The following is a 17,210-nucleotide window of genomic DNA, read 5'->3' on the forward strand; positions in this document are numbered from 1 at the left end:
ACATACACACACATACACGCACACACACACACCTATTTTCTTTCCCTACAGAGTGCTAAAACTTTCTTGCATTTTGTGTTCTGCAGTGCGGGAGTGACCCTGAGATCTCACATATGCTAGACAGGTGTTTGTCACTGAACTGTTCCCTCAGCCCTAAGGTCCCTCTAAGGGGTCACAGGTCTTTCTGGCTGGGACTGAAGTTATCCCAAGGCTCTGCTAGAGGAGATCTTGGTCCAAGTGTACCCACCCCACCCCCATCATTGGCAGCAGATCTCTGTTTCCCTGCCACTCACCATTGGGGAATGGCCGTAAGATGGGTTCTTAGGTGTCTTGGTTTCTTTTCCTGTTCAATGATACAGTGCCTGCCTTAGTTAGGGTTTTATTGCTGTAAAGAGACGTCATGACCATGGCAACTCTTGTAAAGGAAGATATTTAACTGGGTCTGGCCCACGGGTTTAGAGGTTTAGTCCATTATCAACATGGGGAGAAACAGGATGCCATGTGGCTAGACGCGGTGCTGGATGAGAAACAGAGTTCTATGTTCAGATCGGCAGGCAGCAGAAAGAGAGAGACACTGGGCCTAGCTTGAGCATTTCAAAGCCCACAAGTGACACACTTCATCCAACAAGGCCACACCCCCCAATGGTTTCACTCCCTATGAAGGTGGGAGGGGACATTTCATTCAAACCACCACAGTGCCCCAACAAAATGTAAGAAAGAATTTATTTGGCTCAAAATTCCATTTTGTGGTCCACATGTCACTGTGACCTTGGTTAGCCCGGTTCTCACATAGCTCCAGCCTCTACTTCCCCAATGCTGGGATTAAAACCAGGAGCAATTGTACCAGTCTCTATATTGGCTTTGATTTTGACAGGTTAAACTGTCCCCATTCCATGATTAAATCCCATTTGGTGTGGTATATGATCTAACCGTGCAGTGAGATGCAGATTACTACCATGTTGTTGGGAAATTTGGCGTGATTCTTCATCCGCAGTGCTGGGCTGTGGTCTTCTGGTAAGGTCTTAGGATAATACTAATGCCATAGAATGATCTGGAGTTTTCCCTAATTTTCAGAAAACTGTTCATTCTTTAAATGCACATTGGGGTTCTTTAGTGAGGCCATCTGGTCTTGATAACTTCTTTCTCATTATTGGTCTTTCATGTTTTTATTGATTGGAGATTTAGCGTTAATACAATTCGTACTTGCAGGGATTTGCCAGTTTCTCTATCTGTTTTGTTGCTGTGTAGTTGTCAATAGCATTAAAAGCTTCTTCGTTTCTGTGGCAATCATAGTAGTGTGACACAAACAATGTAAGGCAGGATTTCTTTGGCTCTCGGTTTCAGAGCTGTTAGTCTGTGGTCCTGCATTCCGGCAACTCTGGTCTAAGGTGAGACAGAACTCGGGGCTAGAAGCATGGTGGAAGTACCACTCACAGGAAGCAGGAAAAAAGGAAGTACACTCATGTCCTTGAATCTATACATGTTCTAAATTAGTGTTTCTGCAGGTGACCTGTCTTAACTTTCTTCTTTTCTTTTACTTATATTTTATAGATATTTTCTTTTTGTTCTCATTGTTGCATAAAGCAAAGCAATAGCACTCAGTTTTAGGTTGACAACAGCTTAACTTCAGTTGCATTTTAGACTATACTTTGTAGCTCTATTTTCTCCCTATGTTACTGACGTCTCAAATTACATCTTGAATTACGTATGCATAATATATACATATAGATAATAATACATACATTGTATACTCATTACCATGGAATTTTCTTTTGTCCTTAGTAACCTATATACAATAATTACCTTCCCCATCCCATCTCTCTCTGCAGTGCTAGAGATTGAGCCAGGACCTTGCTCATGTGAGGTAAGTGCTTTTCACAGGGTTACAGTCTTCTGTCCCTCCCTAAGAAGCTGAGCTTAGTGGTGTGTACTATCACACACACCTTGCTTACTGGGGCTGTTTCCTCCTCCTCCCTCCTCCTCCTCCTCTTCCCTTCTCCTCCTCCTCATTTTCCTCCTCCTCCCATTCTCCTCCTCCTCGTCGTCTTCCTCCTCCCTTTCTCCTCCTCCTCTTCCTCTTCCTCCTCCTCCTCCTCCTCATTTTCCTCATCCTCCTTCTCCTCCTCCTCCTCTTCTTCCTCCTCCCTTTTTCCTCCTCCTCCTCTGCTTCTTCCTCTTCCTCTTCTTCCTCCTCCTCCTCTTCTTCTTTTTTGGGTTTTCAAGACTGGGCTTCTCCATTTAGCCCTGGCTGTCCTGGCATTCATCTGTAGACCAGGCTGGCCTCAAACTCACAGAGATCCACCTGCCCCTGCCTCCTGCATGTTGGGGTTAAAGCCGTGCACCCCACCCTCCAGCTCTTCATTTTTTTCCCTTTGTGCTCCAGTAACTTGATCACTTTAGATGATCTGTCTTTCCATTTTCCAATTATTTCTAGAATAACTATACAACTTCCCTTTTAATAGTTTACATCTCTTTGTTGTTATTTTCATTTTACTTATGTATAATTTTCAAGATTTCATTCATTTGATTATTTTATCTTTCTACTGTTTTATTTTAGTTCGTTCATTAGTTTGTTAGATAGTGTCTTGCCATGAAGCTCAGGCAGGTCTTGAACTCATCATAAAGCCCAGGCTAGCCTTGAACTTGAAGTCTACCTGACTTGCCATCAAGTGCTTGGATCACAATATTTTTGTTCATTATACATCTTTATAGCAAGATATTTTACTTTCTTTATCAGGTAATTCATAAATATTTTCGTGGAATTGGTTTCTGGAGGGTTTTTAAAAATTCTTTTGATTTAGCTATAGTTCCCTATAACTATGCATGCCTTATACATTTTTGGCCTGTGTTTAGACATTTGAAAAGCAGCGGTGTGTTCCGGTCTTTAGTTTTATGTACCAGAAGACCTTCAATTAGCTGTGGAGGTGCACGGGCTTCTCAAACCTTTTCTGTTCTTTTGCTCCCTCTGGTGTTGGTCAGGAGAACTGCAGCTTTGATCTGAGACTCGCCTTTGTTTTCAGTGGCTAGGTTCCGGCAGTCCTGCAATGCTCAAAACACTTGGAGGCAGATGTGACCACAGCCGGGCTCTTGGATAGCCTCCAGATAAACTAGGACACTGAGTGCATGGACTGTCTTTTTGTTTCCATGTTGCAGAGACTTGATGGGAATAATTCTTCCCAATTGCACCACAGATAGGGGCATACAGGCAGGATGTGACTAATTTCCAAATTGCCATCTCTTTGATGGAATTCTGTCTTGGTTTTATGGTGACTGGGGGAGATGGGGTGTAGCTTCTCAGCATGCCTCTAGTGTTCTCACTGGGGTTTTATTCAACACTTTATTTCCTCTATGAGGAAAGAAAGGCATGCAGTTAACCAATATACCATTTGGTGACATCATTGTACTTCCTAAAGCCCAGTAGTCAGTCCCTTTGGATTTGAAGGCCTGACAGGTACTATGTGCTTCCTTTGGTGACATGAGACTGGAGCTGGCAAGGCCAGGCAGTGATGATGCATTTCAGACTCAATGAGAGAGACTGTGCCTCAAATCAAACTGTGATTACAAACGTTTGATCATGCGGACCATTTTGTTGTCCTGAGGTGACAGTGGGGTGTAGTCTCCTAATCCCAGTGCTCCTGAAGGACAGATTTTATGTGCCTTCTCTTAAATCCAGTATCTCGTTAGATCTGACAAAGCACATCTGGACTCCCACAGACTCTGCCACGGCTGCTACACCATCGCTGGCCAAGTTAATCATCCATTATTTATTCCCTTTGCCTATATTCAGCCTCAGCCCAGCCCTATTTAGACTGCAGAGGCTTTGTCTGTAACGTCAGCACTCCAGAGCATACTTGAGAGGGAGAAGTTTGGGTCTGAGGGTGGGAAGGACAAAGATGAGGAACCGGGATGAATACACATGAACCAGACATTCTTGGGAATGTAAAATATTTGACTTAAGACCGGAACTCCAGGGTTATCTGAACTTTTCTAATAAAGCAACACCCAGGCTCTCCAAAAAAAGCCCCTAAGGCTAACTTTAAAAAAAGAAAGACCGTGAAAATGCATTCTGCCACACGGTCTCTGGCCTCATACCTCAGGGTCTTAAGTAGAATTTATTCATTGCTTCACTTCTTCCTGCACCTCTTTCCTTATCCTCTCCTTCCTATCTTCCTTTGCTTCCTAGTTCCAGTAAGTAATTCCCATGAAGCTGATATGTTTGTCCTACCACCTCCAGTGTTGTGAGGTAAAAAGGTCCTGCTCTGTTTTGAACTTGTTGTTATTTAAAGTATAGTGTTATACGGCCCAGCTTGGTGTGGAGAAGAGGGGAGGATGAGGAGAGGCCCAGAGCAGAGTTCAGACTCTGAATCAGTGGTTCTCTGTGAAAGGGCATTTCAAGTCTCCAAGGAAGTTACAACCCACAGGTTGAGAACCTCTGCTCTGAAAGAATAAGTTAAGTCTTCAGTTCAAAGTTGTTGTGATATTCTCCTGCTAGCATGGAGACCCATTGAGTGGGTCTTGGGCTGAGGATATATTAAAATGTCTTCAGCTTCCCTAAGTTGGAGGTCCAGTTATCATCTTGTTTCTAAGATCCAAAAGAGAGGATAAATAAGACATTGCCTGAAACAATGAAGTTCCTGAGAAAAACATCTCGATACTCAGAGACTTATTAGATTGTGCAGTGAGAGCCCAGCCTCAGCCCTTCCCCTGCAACTCCAGGGTCAAAACCAAGCTTGTCTGTCTGAGTGTGGCCTGGCCCCATCCTGCAGCTGCTTGTGTTTACCTTCTCTCTCCACCTGCTTCCGATGTTGAGACTAGACAAGAAACTTGTTAGATGTTAAAATTTTCCAAAATTAAATATTCAAAGACAGATGCTACACAAACATTTAAAATTGTATATATGTATAGGATGTCTTTGTGTGTGTGTGTGTGTATAGTGTGTGTGTGTGTATGGTATGTGTGTGCATGGATGATGTGTCTGTGTGTGTGTGTGTATGGATAGTGTGTGTGTGTGTGTATGGTATGTGTGTGCATGGATGATGTGTGTGTGTGTATGAATGGTATGTGTGAGTATGGATGGTGTGTGTTTGTGTGTGCACACACGCCTTCGCACACATTTGTGGAGGCCAGAGATGTCAGGTGTCTTTTTCAATCACTCTCCATTCTGCTTACTGAGGAAGGGTCTCTCATTGAATTGGGGCCTCAATGATTCCCCTAGGTTCCTTGGCCAGGATCCTGTCTCCACATCTGGATGGCTGGGATTACAGGTGTGTTAACACATACACTGGCATTCCTATGAGTTCTGGGGATCTGAACTCTGACCTTCACGTGTGTGTGGCACATGAGAAGCACTTTACACTTCCCACCCAGGGCCATCTCCCAGCCCTCTCACTGTAGCCGTTTGTAAGCAGTAAAATGTGGTAAGTCTCCATGGAACAGAAACAGACGCATGAATCTCTCATGGGAGGCAGGAGGGGGACTGCAGAGGTCCTCAATGTAGGCATGGCAACTCTAAAAGTGGGGCTTTTCATGTTCAAATCTCGGCTGTGCCACTGTGTGCATTCAGCAGGTGGTATCTCTATGATTCAGTTTTCTGAGCTAAAATGAGGCAATAGGAGAATTGGTGAAATGGTTCAAGTCAGCCAAGTGCTTGCTGTGCAAACCTGAAGGCTCCGGACAGGATTCTGATGACTCAGAAAAAGCCAAGTGTAACCTAACACTCAAGGGTGGATGGTGTGGAGGCAGGTGGATTGAGGGAGCTCACCAGCCAGTCAATTTAGCCAAATCAGTCCACTCCCGGTTCAGCGAGAGACCCTGATGAAGAAATAAGGTGGCGAGTAGCTAACATCTGGCCCCAACTTCCAAATATATACATACATACCTGTATACACACAGACACATAGACACACAGACATAGACACAACACACACATGCTAATAGTTTCAATCCATAAGACTGTTGGGAAGACTAAATGCCAAAATCCTTTTTATTGAATTTTGTTGAATGACTTAATAGTGAATTTTATTGACTTTCTGGGGGCATAGTAACTACTCAGTAAAAATTAGTACCGAATCTCTAAGCTCCAGTGCCCTCAGGCAGGATTGTGAGAGTTAACTTGTGTGCCCAAGTTAACAACAGTGTCTGCGCTTGCCATCTGTCAGGTGAACAGCTGTAACTTAGTCATAATTGTGCCATGAAGAGGCTTGTTGCCAAGCTAAAAGAATCCCTTAGTATTCTGCAAAGGGGAGCAGGTTGTTTCATTGTGGTTCATTTTGAAGAAAGCCCACTAAAGCTTGAATTTAAGTGCCTAACACAATTTTAAATACCAGGGTCAACCTACCATGTTTAGACAAAGGATTACCACCATTCAAGTCATCTGCCCTGTGTTTGGTGGGGAAGGATGCCTACATTTTCACAGTGGTGAGGAGGGAATTCAGGGGAATATGTATGTGGCTGAGGCAGCTGGAAAGAAAGGAAAGTCCTATGTACCACTGTAGTCCAGATACGTTATTAATATCAACCTTGTGGAGTCGGCTTTCCCAAACGCAGCCTGGGTAGCGATCATACTGAGGACTCTGTGTGATATGTGAGCTGCCAGCATGGATTAGAATTAGAAGATGGAGTTTACTCCACAGCAAATGCTAGCTAACATCTGGCTCCCATTCCCCAAAATTATATATATTATATAATATAATATATTATATATATATATATATATATATATATATATATATATATATATCCTGTATGCACACAGACACACACAGACACATAGACACACAGACACAACACACACACGCTAATAGTTTTTAATCCATAAAACTGTTGGGAAGATTAAATGCCAAAATCCTTCTTACTGAATTTTGTTGAATAACTTAATAGTGGGTTGAGAAGCTTTGCATCAGTAAGGTGAGCTGGGAAGCCAGAACGATACAATCAGTTCACATCCATCATAGCACAATAATAATAATAATACCCATCCAAACTAATTTTCTCCTGTGTTTTTATTATGGTCCTGGCACTCCACTGAACGCCCAGTGGCCGCCTGAGCATGAAGTCTATGTGTGGAATGTGCGGTGCTTTCGTCGATTGATGTATCCAGGTGACATGTTTACGCAGAATATCCACTTCCACCTCAAAGGAGACCTGACCTGCCCACCACATGTTCACACATCCGTTCTTTGCTGAGTCTCAGTAAATGGCTCCAGCAGTTAGCAAACTAGATATGTTCCACGCTTCTCACCAATTCTTCTCGACCCCACCTTTGAAATATCTATCATTTCGTCCCTCTGTTTCCATTCTTGTCTCCTTATACCGTAGGTTATCTGCTATCTCTAATAAAGTAATAGACTAAATAACTTATAAATTCCAAATGTTCACTGTTAGGAAGACTGGAATTCGAAGATCAAGACACCTACAGGTGTAGCATGTGTGTGTGTGTGTGGGGGGGAAGGCTCCCTGTAGCTAAGATGGCACCTTGCTTGAGCATCTCTGAATGACAGAAACGTGCAAAGGGACAAAAATGGCCAAGCATCACTCTGGATCCCTTCAATGAAGGCTCTGCCCGTGACTTAATCACCTCCTATTGTGAGCCTTTTCCTGTAGAGACCCAAACATCTACAAACATCTACTGTCAGGCCAAGGGAGGATTCCATACCAGCCTAGCTCAGTGAACCGGTGGGTTTATTGAGGTTACTTACAGGAAGCACGGCTGACTCAGGCAGCTGCATCACTGAAAAGCCTGCCCCAGTGTGGGTGATGAGTCATGAAAGCTGCATCTTTGGAGCTCCTTCCCCAGTTTGCAGTCAGCGCAGCCAGTCAGAGTCTACTGCAGGCAGCTCAGCTGGGAGGAGAGTCCCTTCTCTAGGCAGTCGTTTGCTGCTTATATAACCTATTTGAAGGATGGAAGGACAGTGGAAATGCTAAGTCAAACCATCCTCCAGGCAATGGATTTATTAACACTGCGGCTAGTGGTACAGAAGTAGGCATTTTCACTTCTACCACACACACAAAAAAGGGTCTAATCTCAAAGGCTTTTGAGGACAGGGAAAGCCCGGCATCTCAAGGATGCCCACTTGGTTAATAAGTGACCTATGCTTTGTGACTGTTTGACTGCATAGGGGAGTGGACCTTGGTTAATGTGCAACCCCTGCAATATGATAGCAGTCAGGTTTCCTTGACCCATTGGCAGCACGGGGATGGATGTGTTACCACTCCACTCTGCTTAGGGTCTGGGTACTTAGAAAGATGGGGTTCTCAAAACCTTAAGAGAAGGGGCTAGTGGATTTTCTAAGTTTTGATGTTTTGAGACTTGTTAAGTTTCATTTACTTCCTGAGTCTTGTGAAGGGCATGTTTCAGTTAGGACAAAATGGCTACACAGCACCTCAAGACTCCACCTCTTAATTTTGAAGGCATCTTAAGACTATGGCATTGTGTGACCTACCAAACTCTTTACACAAGCAGAATGTATTCGGCCCATCTCAACAGCCACCAACCTGTAACTCACACAGCACCGACTCTGAAATCCAAAGCCTACAGTCTCATCTAAATTGGCTCCAGGAGACCCCAAGGTAGGATTCATTCTGAGCCAGACTACACTCCAGCTCTGAATATATGAAAGCAAACAAGTTATCTACTTCCTAAATGTGACAGTGTGACAGGACAAGGTAAACCTTTCCAATCCAAAAGGGAGGAAAAAGGAAGACAGACTAATAGGTCCCAAGCAAGGCCTGAACCCAACAAGGTAAGCAACATTTAATGCTAAGACTGTAATATAATCTTTTGACCATACTCTCGCCTTCCAGATACACTGGTGTGGGCATTGAGCTCCCAGGGCCCTGGCTGACTAATCTCACTTCTCTGAGCACAGACTACACAGTACATTCAAGGATTAGAGTCTTCCGTTTGTACCTCTCCCACACTGGTGCTGCATGCAGATGGCACTACAGATTTGGGAGCCTAAGGCTCCCCAAAGACTCTCCAGGGAATTCTTTGAATTCTAGGTGGAGGCAGCCATGTCTAGAGCTCTTGTGCTGTGCATGGGTCCTGTGCATGGCACTGCATGGATGTCGGGCTTACTGTTTGCATCTTCCAGAAAGGCATCAGAGATGCATCTAGCCGTGTGTGAGGTGGAGCTGGGTCGACCAAAGAGAATTGTACCTGAACGCTTGGGGCAGAAACTTGAGGTGTTCTCTGGCAGTAAGCAGTGAGGTCCTAGGAGTACCCAGAGCCTGTCATTGGAAACTGATCTGTCCTTAAAGTCCTGACATTTGGGGCCTATGACGGTTGAGACAGCCACAATAGGCCCCAGAAAGACACTATTGAGGCTTTTCTGTGGTCACAGTGGATAGCAGCTGGCTCCATGATAATATCAGATAACAGTTGCTTCAGACACAACCCTGGGGTTTTTCTTCCAAATGTTTTATTCTTAGTTCTCCTGCTGGACTGAATTTTCTGGGTCTTTACATTCTATCTCCCTTTTGATTATAAATTTCATCTTTAATAATCTCTCTGTGTCTCTGTCTCTCTCCTCTCTCTCTGTCTCCCCTCCCTTCTCCTCTCCTCCACCCCCTCCCCTGCTTTTTACTCTATGTAATCAGAAGAAGCCTGGCAGCATCCTGACGTTTTGCTTAGAGATTTCTTCTGCCAGATAGCCTGCTCATCATTTCTGGTTCTGCCTTCCACGTATTACTTGGGTACAGTTGAGCCAAGCTCTTTGCCACTTTGTTACAGAACGGCCTCTTCTCTTGTTTCCAATGTCTTATTCCTCATTCTTTCTGAGACTTCAGAAGAATGGCTCATGTTCTGAACAACTTGATCAATGTTAATTGCCACTGATTAGGTCGTTATTTGAGGAGCTCCAGGTTTTCTCTTAGTGCTTTGAGCCCCACAAGCAGAATCAACCACACGGTTGTGCTTGGCATCTGGGCCATTATGTTCCTTTAATCCATCTACTACTTAGCTCCAAAGCCATAATCATATTTTGAGGTATCTGTTACAGCAACGTCCCACTTCTTGATGCCATAGTAGTGGACCATAGTCCACTCCTGTGGATGTAACAAACGACTGAGTGATTGAGGAAGACCAGAGGGGTATTTCTTATGGTTCTCAAGGCTGGGAATTCCAAAATCAAGTCATGAGCAAGTTTCAAGTCAAATAACATGACCTTCACACCAGTGAACTGGTCCATAGAGACCGTCTCCTGTTTCCAGTTGGGATCCTCTCCATCCTCCCTCTAAGAATGGAGTAGGTAGACAGTAAGGAATGTTTCGACATGAGGTGCTTTATCACTAGCTTGGAATTAACAACTTTAATTGGGCTAGATAGCTTAATTTGTAAAGGCTTATTTTGGTTTTTATTTTGTCTGTGTATGTATGTGCAGGTGCCCATGCAGGCCAGAAGAGGGTGTTGGGTCCCCTGCAGCTGTTACAGACAGTTACAGCTGTGAACCAACTGATAAGGGTGCTGGAAACTGACCCTGGGTCCTCTAGAAGAGCAGCAAGTTTTCTTAACTGCTGAGCCATCTCTCTACTGAGTATGCAAGTAAGATGAGAATTAGGACCAATCAGGGAAGTTCTGCCAAAAGTTGCCATCTAGTCTGGTTATGGCCATCTTTGCAGGCTCCCCACAACCCCACCCTGTACTCCCCCACTTTAGTCACTCTGGCTGCCAAAAACTGAGGTGTTTCTTTTGTTGTGTTGTAGCTGTAGTTTTAGGTTCTTTTGTGGCTTCTTTGTCCTCGGGGCTTTAATTCCCTGCCTGTCAGAGGGCCCTGCATCAGGGCTTTCACTCTGTCATGGAGGGCCCTCCTACCCGTAATATGGTCACATGATATTGAGGAGCACAACCATGAGAACATTAGCTAAATGTCTTTACTTTGATGGATACGTCTTACATAGTGATGGCTGGATCATGTATTTTGCTGTATAATATTAATGTAAATTTGTGCTAGTGACAAAAGCAATATAATTCTATAGAAACTCACTCTCTGTGGCTCAGAGATTAAGAGAGGAATCCATCTGGGACATTGATTTCTACAGTCCAGTTACAGCAACCCAAGTCTATCGTGAGCCTCTGTTTGTGCTTCTCAAAGCAGCAGTCTGACCTCTGAAATGTTAATCAGGATGGATGCTAGGATGAGCTACAGAAACACCCTTAAAAGAACAGAGGACTTTTCCCTTCATGGATACAATTCACAGGGCCTTCTCGCTTCTAGGTCTTTTCTTGGGGATGGTTGAGCACATTGCCAGTCCTGTGTAACAGTTCATGTGACTTCCCAGACTGCTTCCCTGCATCACAAGAGCACCTCTAATAATGCTATGCTTGCTACACACCAAAGTGTCTTCCTGAAAGTTTAGCCCACATGACTGAGCTGGTGAGTTTTCACCTAGGGGCGGGCCCTCCTATGGCCTCAAACATTCAGCTATTAGGAGATAGTTTCTAATAGGGGAGAGAAGTAAGAGAGAAGGGAGAAAGAGAAAATATATAAATGAATGTGTGTGTTGGTAATGACAGAACAGTCTCAGGGCCGCTCAGCTACACTGCCAGTACGAGGAGGCAGTTTCTAATATGGTGAGTCCTTGTAAAAATAACTTTTATTCACCTGATGTAATTGTTGTCTCAAAGCTTATTTGCCTCAGTATGCTAATATCCATCTAGTCCTGGAAGTGTCTAGCCTCTGTACAATCTTATCTAGGGCTAGAATGTTTTCAGCCTCTGAGTGTTACTGGTGACTAAGCTCGTCCTTTCTTGTTCTTCCTGAACTCTGGCTGGTTGTTTCAACTCAGCTGTTCTAGCTCAAACTCCTCCCCAAGCTGACTGATTCAATCTGGCTTCTCTCTCCCTGCATCTCCTGAGTTTCTCTTCTTGGCCTCAAACAAACTTGCAATTTGTTCTAATCTTCTGGTTCCTTCTCATTCTCTGGCTCATTCTATCTTTACCTGTGCCTAGTTTTGTCTCTACAACCTGTCTCTGTACAACTGGTAAAACTACCTCTTTCTCTTTCTCTCTCTTTGCTTTCTTAAATAATCTCTTTTTGTCCTTGTGAGAGTTGACATATCCTATTCTGTCAAATCTTTCTCTGATTCACCACTTTGTCTGCCACTCAGTTAGACATCACTCTTAAACATGGATGCTTCCTTCTTCAAACTAACTTTACTTTCATTATTTGTGATTAAAAATATATACTAAGGGCCAAGCCACACCATAACACAATCTCAGGGTTCACAGTGTGATCAAATATCCTGCAGGAAGTCCTGATTCCTACAAGGCATGCCTAGCTAGTCATAGGAACCATGTTGGGCAGAGAAATTAACTCAAACTTCATCTACTGATAGAAATGAGATCCTTAGGACACTGGCTGGTTTGGGGAAGATTAACTTAGATCAACCTGGGGAGTGGACTGTTATCACTGATGTTTGGGTTGGTAATATCAAGGTTAAAAATGAAATTTGGGGGCCAGTAACAAAAATAATTGCAGTTGCCACCAAGCCTTTTGCCTTGAGTTTGATATCTGGGACCTAAACGCTAAGTTGTCCTGACCTGCAGACATACACTGTGATGCTGTTGTACCTGTCCATCAGCATTTTTGAACCCCAAAACACCACCAAGGAGCTGACTCCAGTGCAATGCCATTAGGGTCTTTTTTATTCAAACTCAAAATCTCAATTTTTTTTTATAAAGGAGAAAACTATTTTTCAAGGCAATTTAATGAGAAATCAGAAATTTCATTTAATCAATTTATAGAGTGCAAATCTATGGCTTCTGGCATATTCACAGAGTACAGACTTTACCCGACTCCCAGAAACTGACTGCAAGGAAGCTCTGTACGAACTTAAAGAGACGTTTAGGGCATCTCTACTGCTAATAAACATCATAACAGTTAGCAAATAATCCCCAACAGCTCATACCCCTCTCCGCCAGTAGGACAATAACCAGGCTACTCTCTACTTCTATAGATGTGTCTGGTTTGGACATTTTGTATGAAAAGAATCACATAACATGTGATTCTCATGAAACTTTAATATTGTTTGTTTGTATATACAGTGCATGACATCTGTGGTTCAAACCTAACAATTCACACATTTTTGGTACACCCTCACACATCTATGAGAGACAATGTTAGTTCCAACGAGAATGCATGGTCCAAGGTGACAGTCTCTCCATAGACTGTCCTTACCCAGCTGCAGATGCCCAAACTGTGAGTCATTTGTTGACAATATAAGAGTATCAAAATTAGGTCTTTGTGTAATTGGTTTTAATTGCTACTGCCACCCCCAGAAACTGGCTACAAGTGACTCTGCACCAGCTGAAATAGTAGCAATGCGATTTCCTAACCAGTGTGGCTTTATAAAGGGAAAACCTGGTCCCCCGACGGAGAAGTCTGGATCTGCCTTTATATGGACCTACTAAGGAACTCCACGGGTGACTTGCTGCTCTCTTATCAGGGCACGTGGTGAAGCTGCAGGAGATTAGGTCTGCCAGGGGAAACTCTCCTGGACTCTGAAAATAGTTGTGATAGAAAAGAAAGAAGCAGAGCTAGCATGTGCAGGATGGCCTTCTGAAATACACACAGGCTGAAGCTTTAAAAGATCTCTGTCCTTGATTTACATAAGTATGAAAGTAATAGGGAGTCTCTGATAGGTGATTTTCTAGCCAGTGGCATTCTGTTTCCTATGTCTGTTTCTACGTTGGATTATTAGGAAAGTGACTCTGAAGATCACCTCACATCCCCGTCTATGAGATTACTTGACTTGGGCATCCCAGCAGAATTGGCTCTATCTTGACAAGTTAGGATCTGTATGGTCATTCTTCCCAGGACTGATAATTGGAGAAGAAAAGAGCTGAACTGACACCTCACAGAAAGCGTTACTTCAGAAACATTCATCAATTCAATGCATAGCCACTGATACCTTCCTATCCTTCAAGACTCTGTATGTGCGTGCATGCATGTGTGGATGCATGCTCTGAGTGTGTGTGTTTGCATGTGCACATGCATTTGTGCATGCTGTGTGCCACAGGATTTGTGTAGAGGTCAAAAGTTAACCTTGGGTAATGGTTCTCTATTCTACCTTGATCAGGGCAGGGTCTTTTGTTCACTGCTTTATACACTAGACTAGCTGACCTGTGGTCGTCTAGAAATTCTTTTGCCTCCACTGTCTATCTCTTTGTAGGATGTCACTGGAATTACAGACCTGTGCTAGTGTGTCAGGCCTTACATAGGTTCTGGAGATCGAGAGTCAGGTCAGGAACTTAGCTGTTGAAATGTCCAGGACCTCTAACCGAAGACTACCGGTCAGGCGTGGTGGCACATGCCCCTTATCCCAGCACTTTGGAAGTAAAGGCAGGGGGATAACAATTTTGAGGCTAGGCTAAGCTTCACACTAAGACCCTGTTTCAACAACATCAGGAACAACTAAAAAATGAGAATGAGATGAGGGTGGTCATCAAGACTCAGAGCAATAGAGACTGGAAGTAACATGGATGGCTATTTCCTCGTCTACTCATTTATTCCATGGTCAGAGTTTATTGACAGCTTACCAACCACAGGGGGTTTCTCAAGAAGAGAAAAGATTTACCCATTATTCTAGAATGTACACTGTAAGCCTAATGTTTTTGTGCACTGTATAAGATTATCCTTGTGTTATTATCCAAATGCTAATTTCTCTGCTCCCCATACAATCTGGACATGGCATTGTAATCTAAGAATCTCCCGTCTCAAGTTTATGTAAGCATTGTTCCCCATTTATTCTCTGACTTGTCAATAAAAGCTCACCAGCCAATGGCTGGACAGAAGGAAAAATAGGTCAGGGCTTCTGTCAGCCAGGGAAAGGGGAGAGAGAGAAGAGGAAAGGGGGATTTGCCAAGAGGAAGAGGGTTCCAGAGACACCACGGGAGAACACACCTGAAGCAGAGAGAGGCAGATCAATACTAAAAATGCAAGTATCTCAGGGATTTTGGCTGGCAGGTAGCCACATTGGCTTAAAGGATTAGAGTAGGCATGGTTGCCCAGCTATTGTGTTGTAAAGCTAATTAAATAAATCTCATAGTCTCTGTCTCATTCATTTGGGAGCTAGCTGGGGATAAAGGAAAACTGCCACTTTTAAAAATGCATTTATACTCAAGAAATGATTTAACCTTTATTCTAGAATATACACAGGATGCTATAAGAGCATGTAAGAGAGCTATCTTACTCACAGTGATGATGATGTGGTCTGGGGAAGAATTCCAATTCAACCAACTTGTTTCATAGCAAAATTCCTCAACTAAGAAGGATTTCTAGGAGTTGACCAGGTAGAGGAAAGGAAGGGTGTGGTGGTTCGGAAGAGTTCCGTGGACAGAGTGATGAAGAAGAAAGGGATTGAAATGCAGTGCTAGGACAAAGTAGAAGATGAAGTCAAAGAGGAAACCAGGACTTTTATTATTCAGGGCATTGTAAGCCAGGAGGTGGAGTTTGTACTGCATCCCAAGGAGAGAAGGAAATAATTTCATAATTCTGAAAGCAAGAGTAACTTGATACAATGTAACTTCAAAAATGATTTAAAAACAAAAACAATATGCCTATTCGTCCTCAAGGGCTGTCGCATCAGTGCTTGGCGGAGAAAGTCTTTTTCTCGTAAAGCTTTCTTAGGCCAAAAAGAGTGTGCAAAGACCCAGCTCACAAACGGTAAGAACCTAGGTATGCTGGCTTCATATTGCCAACCAAAGTTCATTTTAAAAACAAGGAAGAACATAAGGAAGTCTGCTTTGATTATGACTTATTCCTGTGTCTTGAAGGCCACCTATTAGCTAATCACCTCCACCGTGAGAAGCTAACTTTCAATAACTCCCTGAGTTTTAAACAGGATTGAGGCTATAACAGACTATGGGGATTTTTGAAGCTGGATTGAATGCAATTTCCCATTATGATATGGCTACAAGTCTATGGGGAGAGATATGTGACGGCTTGAATAAGAATACCCACCATAGACTCATAGTTATGAATGCTTGGTCACTAGGGAATGGCACGGTTAGAAGGTGTGACCTTGCTGGAGGAAGTGTGTCACTGAGGGTGGGCTTTGAGATTTCAGATGCTTAAGCCAGGCCCAGTGTCTCTCTCTTCCTGCTGCCTGCCAACCCAGATGTAGAACTCTCAGCTCCTTCTCCAGTACCTTCTTGGCCCGCATGGACCCATGCTTCTCATCATGATGATAATGGACCAAACCTCTAAACTAAACTGTAAGCTGGCCAATTAAATGTTTTCCTTTATAAGAGTTGTCATGATCATGGTGTCTCTTCACAGAAATAGAAACCTTAACTAAGACACTCCCTTATCTTTTCTAGAATTATTTAAGATTTATTAGCACTAGAGTTTGGGTTAGAGTTAGGGTTAGGGTTTGTTTTGTGTTGCTGTGATGAAATGCTCGGACAAAAAGCTACCTATGGGAAGAAACAGATTATTTAGGTTACAATTCCAGAGTTCGACATGGCCAGGAGCCGTGGCGGCAGGAGAGGCAAGCTGGCTGACAACATTTCATCTACATACAGGAAGCAGAAAGAGAATACCCTTAAAGCCTGTCCACAGTGCGTACTTCTCACAGAAAGGCTCCACCTCCTAAGGGCTCAGAACCTTCAGAACAGTGCCACCAACTGGGGACCAAGTGTTCAAACACAGGATCTTATAGGCATCTCAGATTCAAACCACAGCACAGAGCTACAGTTAGTACAGGAAAGGTCCCAAGAGAATACACCCACTTATGGCTAGAGCTGGGATCAAAAACTGAGAGGTTAGTGCAGAAGAAGCACTTAACCTCTATGCTACCTGCCCAGTCCCTCGCTACAGAAAGGCAGTTCCTTGTCTAGCACCATCCAACCTTTGCAGTATTTTAGAATCTCTTCTTAGACCAACTGGTGCAGAATGCAAAATTTAGCTGGAGTCTTCAGGTGATTGGCACGTGAGCCAGAAGCATACGACCAGAATGATCAGAAGCACAGACTGAGTCCACATGACTGAACTGAGCCGGGAGTGATGAACCGGAACTCAATTACCCTACCTAAGAAGAAATACTGTTCTAGCTCCATCTACTTGATTAACAACTGCCAAAATGTCAACCTCACCCTTAAGGCAGATATGTGTTCACATTTTAATAGCAAGGAAGCAGTAAATATTTTTAAAAACTGATGCTACATAGGGAATCGTTGCGTTGGCTTACAAAGGATGTTTGCGAGTTGAATT

The sequence above is a fragment of the Grammomys surdaster genome, unplaced genomic scaffold (assembly GCF_004785775.1).
Source record: "Grammomys surdaster isolate TR1022 unplaced genomic scaffold, NIH_TR_1.0 721, whole genome shotgun sequence".
Lineage (NCBI taxonomy): Eukaryota > Metazoa > Chordata > Mammalia > Rodentia > Muridae > Grammomys > Grammomys surdaster.